The following is an 8,068-nucleotide window of genomic DNA, read 5'->3' on the forward strand; positions in this document are numbered from 1 at the left end:
AAAAAAAAAAAAAAAAGAATTTAATTTAAAAATAGGCAAAAGACCTAAATAGACATTTCTCAAAACAGTTGTCAATGCCACTAATCATCAGGAAAATGCAAGTCAAAATCACAAAGAGATATTATCTCAACCCAGTTAAAATGAATATTATCAAAAAGACAGAAAATAATAAATGCTGATGAAGATGCAGAGAAAGGGAAACCTTGTATACTGCTGTGGGAATGTAAATTAGTACAGCCATGCTGGAAAACAGTATAGACATTCCTCATAAACCTAAAAATAGAACTGTCATATGATCCAGCAATCTCACTGCTAGATATATATCCAAAATAAAGGAAGTCAGTATATCAAAGATGTATCTGCACTCTCATATTTATTATAGCATGCCTTACACTAGCCAAGATATGGAATCAACCCAAGTGTCCATCAGCAGATGAATGGGTAAAGAAAATGTGGTGTATATACACAATGGAATATTATTCAGCCATTAAAAAGAATGAAATCAAGTCATTTGCAGCAACATGGATGGAACTGGGGACATTATGTTAAGTGAAGTAAACCAGACACAGAAGGACAAGTGTTGCATGTTCTCATTCACATGTGGAGCTAAAAATAATTCATTTCATAAAAGTAGTGAATAGAGTGGTGGTGACCAGAACCTAGAAAGGGTAGTGCAGATGGGGACACAAAAGGGGGTTTCTTGATGGGTACAAAAATGCAATTAGATAGAAAGTGTTTGGTGGCACAGTAAGGCAACTACAGTTAACAATAATTTACTGCATATTTCAAAATAAGAGAGAAGGTTTAGACTTGTCTTTTTTTGAGACAGTGTCTCACTGTGTCACCCAGGCTGGAGTGCAGTGGCATGATCTTGGCTCACTGCAACCTCTGCCTCCTTGGTTCAAGCGATTATCCTGCCTCAGCCTCCCAAGCAGCTGGGATTACAAGCACCCACCACCATGCTCGGCTAATTTTTGTATTTTTAGTAGAGACCAAGTTTCACCATGTTGGCCAGGTTGGTCTCAATCTCCTGACCTCAGGTGATTCCCCTGTGTTGGCCTCCCAAGGTGTTGAGATTATGGGCATGAGCCACCGCACTCAGCCTGGACTTTTCCCAATACAAAGGGATAATAAATGTTTGAGATGATGGATATTCCAGTTACCCAGTTTTGATCATTATACACTGTATGCTTCTATCAAAATATCACATGCACCCCATAAATACATACAACTATTATGCACCTATGAAAATTAAAAATAAACTGTAAAAAGTAAAATTAAACAAAGTTTATAAATTTAGTAAAGTAAATTAAGTAAAGTTAAGTAAATTTATATATAGGTATAAAAAATTAATGCTTTCAAACCTGAGTAATCAAAAAAAACTCATAACATGGGAAATTACCTTGATAAAACAAAAAATATCATTGTGTTTTAAGCCAGTTACCAAAAAGATAAAGAAGAATCTTCTGTAGTGTGATTGCTTTTCCTTTTCGGAAGCCTAGTTACTAGTTAGGTATCCTGGAAGTCAAACCTAATGAAGAGTTACCTGAATTTAATCAGACACAGGAAGTATGTCCAAGATTGTGAATATATATCATGGAGAAATGTTAAACAAACTGGTACCTTGAATAGGGGGATACATGGCTCTTAGTAAAATAATGAGAAATTTTCTCGTTACATGGAAAAATTCAGATATATCAAGTAAAACCAAGAGTTTAGAATCAAGTTATTCTAAAAGAAAGTACTGCTGCATACAGTCTTTGAGCTGAGCCAAGGTGGTCGCTTGTAGCTCAGCCTCCCCACAGCTGCGGATCCCCGCTTACGCCTCCTGTGGAAGCCCGGGCCCACTTCGCAGTTTTCTCCCTTTGTCTCATAACCATGTCCACCAACGAGAATGCACATACACCAGCTGCCCATCTTAACAGATTCAAGAACAAGGGAAAAGACAGTACAGAAGTGAGGCATCGCAGAATAGAAGTCAATGTGAAGCTGAGGAAAGCTAAGAAGGATGATCAGATGCTGAAGAGGAGAAATGTAAGCTCATTTCCTGATGATGCTACTTCTCCGCTGCAGGAAAACCACAACAACCAGGGCACTGTAAATTGGTCTGTTGATGACATTGTCAAAGGCATAAACAGCAACAACGTGGAAAATCAGCTCCAAGCTACTCAAGCTGCCAGGAAACTACTTTCTAGAGAAAAACAGCCCCCCATAGACAACATAATCCAGGCTGGATTGATTCCAAAATTTGTGTCCTTCTTGGGCAGAACTGATTGTAGTCCCATTCAGTTTGAATCTGCTTGGGCACTCACTAACATTGTTTCTGGGACATCAGAACAAATCAAGGCTGTGGTAGATGGAGGTGCCATCCCAGCATTCATTTCTCTGTTGGCATCTCCCCATGCTCACATCAGTGAACAAGCTGTATGGGCTCTAGGAAACGTTGCAGGTGATGGCTCAGTGTTCCGAGACTTGGTTATTAAGTACAGTGCAGTTGACCCACTCTTGGCTCTTCTTGCAGTTCCCGATATGTCATCTTTGGCATGTGGTTACTTACATAATCTTACCTGGACACTTTCAAATCTTTGCCGCAACAAGAATCCTGCACCCCCGTTAGATGCTGTTGAGCAGATTCTTCCTACCTTAGTTTGGCTCCTGCATCATGATGATCCAGAAGTATTAGCAGATACCTGCTGGGCTATTTCCTACCTTACTGATGGTCCAAACGAACAAATTGACGTGGTCATGAAAACAGGAGTTGTGCCCCAACTTGTGAAGCTTCTAGGAGCTTCTGAATTGCCAATTGTGACTCCTGCACTATGAGCCATAGGGAATATTGTCACTGGTACAGATGAACAGACTCAGGTTGTGATGGATGCAGGAGCGCTTGCCATCTTTCCCAGCCTGCTCACCAACCCCAAAACTAACATTCAGAAGGAAGCTACATGGACAATGTCAAACATCACAGCTGGCCGTCAGGACCAGATACAGCAAGTTGTGAATCATGGATTAGTCCCATTCCTTGTCAGTGTTCTTTCTAAGGCAGATTTTAAGACACAAAAGGAAGCTGTATGGGCTGTGACCAACCATACCGGTGGTGGAACAGTTGAACAGATTGTGTACCTTGTTCACTGTGGCGTAATAGAACTGTTGATGAACCTCTTAACTGCAAAGGATGCCAAGATTATTCTGGTTATCCTGGATACCATTTCAAATATCTTTCAGGCTGCTGAGAAACTAGGTGAAACTGAGAAACTTTGTATAATGATTGAAGAATGTGGAGGCTTAGACAAAATTGAAGCTCTGCAAAACCATGAAAATGAGTCTGTGTATAAGGCTTCAGTAAACTTTATTGAGAAGTATTTCTCTGTAGAGGAAGAGGAAGATCAAAGTGTTGTGCCAGAAAGTACCTCAGAAGGCTATACCTTCCAAGTTCAGGATGGGACTCTTGGGACCTTTAACTTTTAGATCATGTAGCTGAGGTATAAATCTGTTGTGTACTATGTTTGGTATTTTGTCTTCCTGTTTCTCTACGAAGAACTCTTTCTAAATGTGGTTTGTTATTGTAGCAATTTCTACACTGAAACTATACTTGAACAGTTCCAACTGTACATACTGTATGAAGCTTGTCCTCTGGCTACGTTTCTTATTTCTATGTGGAATTTCATATCTTGCAGCCTCCTGTAAATAAACATTAAAACTCACCCTTTGAAAAAAAAAAAAAGTACTGCTTTTCTAGGCCTTCAGGACAGAGCATTGCAGTGTCAGGTCATAATAGCAAAGTTAAAACTGGAGCAAAAGTTACAGGAGATGATGAAAAAGTTAAAGAGAGAATTATCACCCCTGCCAAGCAAAAAGATAGACATTTTCAAAGGGAGAATGATAGTTGAGGGCAGTGATATATGATTTCCAAATCATATGCAGTGGATACAGCAAAAGTTGAAATTTTGAGATTTTTGAATTTTTGAGATGAATCAGGGAAGCTCCAGGAGAAAAACCCTACCCCTAGAAATGAAATCACCATTCTCAATGAAGAAAACAACATTTCTGACCTGAAACTAGACAAATTAAATGGATCTCAGGAAGAAACATGTCAAAAAATAAAAACTATCTGCAGTTTAGAAGATAGTTATTAAAGAAATAGATTTTAGAATTAAAAATCAAAGCCTCTTGCAGTTTTAGCAAGAAAAGATCAAAACTTCAATATAACTTTCCTCTCTCTCCCTTGCACTTCCTGGTTCCTTTCTGTCTCATTTTTATGTATTTCCTAAATTCACTCTTTGAAAAAATCTTTAAATAACCTCTGAATTAGGCAAAATTATATTTTTTCTCAATAACACACATTTTTATGCCTTATAATTTTTATCAAAAACACATCTTTTTATATGCTATATACAGAATTATCTATATTGATAGAACTTTAACTTTCAATAACTTTAATTTCTAGTAAGCAATTTCTAACTGTCACATATCTGTATTTTATAGAAAAGAATCATTTTATAATTTTTGAAGCATATTTCCCCATAACTTAGTTTTTTGTATTAATAGACCCAAATATATTTATTTAGTGTTTCTATAAAATTTAAGAAGCCCACAACAAACATATTCAGCAATTTTTAATTTTTTGTCTTATTTAGAAATGACTCAAACATTTAATGAGTATCACTTAAGTTAACATAACACCTATTTAAAATTTTTAAATCACATAAGTTTATTTATAAATGTTTATCTCATTTATAGTTGTCAAATTTATTAATATTATACCTAATTTATGAAAATTGAGATATTAGACAAAGCTAGCCATCATTTTAAGCTATTTTCCTGTTAACCACTTTTATAGCCTGTGAATATCATGTGTTTACCTAAGTTAGAAACTGTAAGTTAAATATATGGATATTTTGCTCATAACACAAAAATTTCAAATGTTTTTATAGAACCAGCAGCATTAAATTAGCCCTGCTTATCAAGGACTTACATAAAGATCATTCTGTTTTTAAGTTGGGTTTATAGTTTTATGACCTTATAACATCTAGCAGAGAAAGATACAAACTATTTCAGCAGTAAAAGCAAAAATGTATGGGCAAGATGTATGTTGACGATTTTGAAGACATTTCTATTTTTATTTTACAAGTGATTTTAAAACCAGCTTATTTGTTAAAGATTTACATAAGTCACATGAACTAAAAGGAATTTGAGTTAATTACTATATATTTTATGTGAGTGTTCCTTTAAGTGAACTTGAAGAGAATTTCTTAAGGGATTTTTGGCCAGACTTTACATGTAAACACAACATATAAAGTAAAACATGTACATATGTGGAAACACACCTAAACACACACGTACATGTACACAAAGATACTTTAGCTTTTATTTTAGAATTTTAATCATGAGATAGTAATACAAACTCACAAATTTATAAAGCAGAGTTAGATGCAAATTATATTTCTGACAAAATAAGACCTGTTTACAGGATTAAACTTTACTTTCTCTGCTACCTACTTTCTCTGATTAAGACTGTGGACCAAAATTTTGGGTAAAGTAACTTTCATAGCAGTTTGATTTTTAAAAAAACAAACAAACTACATTGAGATACCATCTCACGTCGGTTAGAATGGTGATCATTAAAAAATCTGGAGGCAACAGATGCTGGAGAGGATGTGCAGAAATAGGAACACTTTTACACTGTTGGTGGAAGTGTAAATTAGTTCAACCATTGTGGAAGGCAGTGTGACAATTCCTCAAGGACCTAGAAATAGAAATTCCATTTGACCCAGCAATCCTATTACTGGGTATATATCCAAAGGATTATAAATCGTTCTACTATAAGGACACATGCACACGAATGTTCACTGCAGCACAGTTTACAGTAGCAAAGACCTGGAACCAACCCAAATGCCCATCAATGATAGACTGGACAGGGAAAAGGTGGCACATATACACCATGGAATATTATGCAGCCATCAAAAACGTTGAGTTTGTGTCCTTTGTAGGGACATGGATGAACCTGAAAACTATCATTCTCAGCAAACTGACACAAGAGCAGAAAATCAAACACCGCATGTTCTCACTCATAGGCAGGTATTGAACAATAAGAACACATGGACGCAGGGAGGGGAGCATCACACACTGGGGTCTGTAGAGGGGAAATAGGGGAGGGACAGCGGGAGATGGGAAGATGGGGAGAGATAGCATGGGGAGAAATGCCAGATATAGGTGATGGGGAGGAAGGTAGCAAATCACAATGCCATGTGTGTACCTATGCAACAATCTTGCATGTTCTTCACATGTACCCCAAAACCTAAAATGCAATAAAAAAATTAAAAAACACAACTTTTTCTTTTTTCAATTTTAAATAAGTTTAGGATTAAATATTCAAAAGCTTACATTTAGCTCCGACTGGCTAAATTGCATGAGAAAAGCAAAATCTCCAAGTAGCCTTACATTTTTAGTAACAAATCTCATTTTTTGTTTGCTGGCCTGGTTTGCTTACTAATCAGTGAAGGTAGGGAAGCGTTTGAGCACATTTCTTCTGTGGCGTTTTTCACCCTACCTTGTAGACAAAGCAAAATGTTTATGTTGGACAGAGATACCTTACAATGTTGACCTGAGGTCAAGATTTTGACTTGTTTGATCTGGAAGCCTAACTGTCATGAACATGTATCTAGTTATTTTTCTTGTAAGCTTATTCAGGTAACTGTTCCATCACTATAAGTGATTACTAGCCAGGCATTTGACATTTCTGAAAAATGTTCAGGTTACTGTAATTTGTCAAGCCACAAATTTTAAAGCCCTTTAAGACTTTTTTATTCTTGAGTGGAATGAGCAATGAGTTTTATTTCAGCATCAGTAGAAAAGTCAGCAGATTCAGAGTAGGCAGGAAAAATCATAGAGAACTGAGAAGACTCTCTACATGTCCACTCTATAGTTAGAAGTTTTAAAAGAGTTTGAAAATGACCATTTCAGCTGTGAAATTTTAAATATAATTTCCCTATTGGTTTGAAAATGTGCTCCAAAATGACCCCTAATGCTGGCTCAAATCCCGGAAAACCTGGCATTCCTTAATGTTTGAGAATCCCATTTAGTTTCTTATTAATCTCTTTAGAGCAAAGACAATCCCATTAATTCTGTCAGCAAATGTCAGGAGTTTAGACTGATGTTTTAGATGGTAGTGACCATCCTAGTGGCTTTTAGAATCTGCATCTGCCATTTAGAATGTCTTCTTACCCTGAGAATATTTTTAGAAGGTAGCAAGAGGAAAGAGCCAAATCATTTATAGTTGCACATAAGCAAACCAAAATGAAATCAAAATCAGAGTGTTCACAAAAACTTTAACCCAGGCATGTGGAGCAAAAAAATCTTAAACTAGGCATGCAGACCATGTGAATTCACCAGAAATACATGCCTCAGACACAGGAAATAAATTATGTAGAATCCAGGATATTCAAATCAGATGGGTACTTGTCTTTATAACAGAAAGGACTTGTTGTATAAGACAGTAAGTCTTATCGTTCTAGGAGAGAGATAAGGTTCTTTATTACGGTGGCCTTACAACCAAAACAAACCCCATATGAAGTCATAAACCACTCACCAAAGTGAGTGAGTCTGAGAATCTGAGAAGAGGTTCACTAGGGCATAAAAGGTAACTCGTGGAAACAGAGCATGTAAAGTCCTCATTTGTACCACATTTGATTCCGGGGGCTGCTGATTCTTCTGAAGTCAGCTCACTTTGATCATACTTCTGACACCATTTATATCAACCTAAATAACAGAGAAAGGCTCTCTAAAAGAAAATGGCATTTACTTGGGAATAGGGCATTCATGTGCCTTAGTAAATTGTGTATATATTCAGGGAAATAAAGAAAGACAAAGATTTTTAGAGGAGAATTAGGATTGTATGATTTTTCAGACAATTATTTTTGGCTACAAGGATTAGTAACAAGGGTGATGCCATCTGAGGTCAGATAGGCAGTTGCTGGGCAGACATCTTTACATAAACATTTTTTTTGTGTGTAGGACTGCAATGGCCTTTATGCAAGGTTGTGGTTTCTTTTTTTTTTTTTTTTTTTTT

The 8,068-nt window shown here is 36.4% G+C and overlaps 1 protein-coding gene and 1 pseudogene across 2 annotated transcripts in view; both read left to right on the top strand.

Moving 5' to 3' along the window:
- The window catches only part of LOC108308392 (ATP-binding cassette sub-family A member 3-like), a 154,478-nt gene that overhangs the window by 41,300 nt on the left and 105,110 nt on the right, over positions 1–8,068 (top strand). The window lies entirely within an intron of this gene.
- On the top strand, positions 1,771–3,695 carry LOC108308496 (annotated as a pseudogene). Its single transcript, XR_001826933.2, has one exon. The product of XR_001826933.2 is annotated as an importin subunit alpha-1-like (transcript).

Source organism: Cebus imitator, unplaced genomic scaffold, assembly GCF_001604975.1.
Source record: "Cebus imitator isolate Cc_AM_T3 unplaced genomic scaffold, Cebus_imitator-1.0 Scaffold85, whole genome shotgun sequence".
In the NCBI taxonomy this organism is placed as follows: Eukaryota; Metazoa; Chordata; class Mammalia; order Primates; family Cebidae; genus Cebus; species Cebus imitator.